This window comes from Myotis davidii, unplaced genomic scaffold (assembly GCF_000327345.1).
Source record: "Myotis davidii unplaced genomic scaffold, ASM32734v1 scaffold673, whole genome shotgun sequence".
Classification (NCBI taxonomy): Eukaryota; Metazoa; Chordata; class Mammalia; order Chiroptera; family Vespertilionidae; genus Myotis; species Myotis davidii.
In genome coordinates this window covers 1,190,207-1,190,498 of record NW_006286677.1, presented here as the reverse complement: position 1 = coordinate 1,190,498, position 292 = coordinate 1,190,207, and positions in this window count along the sequence as shown.

The window sequence follows — 292 nt, the reverse complement described above, 5'->3', positions numbered from 1 at the left end:
GCACCAGCTGTGCCTCTTGTCCTCGCGGCGCCGTCATTGGTGGTACCACTTGTCGGGCGGGTCAGATATTTGCCACCGAGGGGGTCCCTGTACCGGCCTTATTCAGTGCATTCCGGGAGGAGAGCCCTTTTCCTGTGCACAGTGGATGGAGGGGAGGGTTGGAAGGCTGTGTGCGTAGGGGCGGGTGATACAGGGAGGGGAGGCTCCCCACCCTTAGCCTGCGCCCAGCTTGCCCCAGGAGACGCTGTGGGAATGCGGAGCTATAGGGGATCATAGGGGATTGTGTCACCCA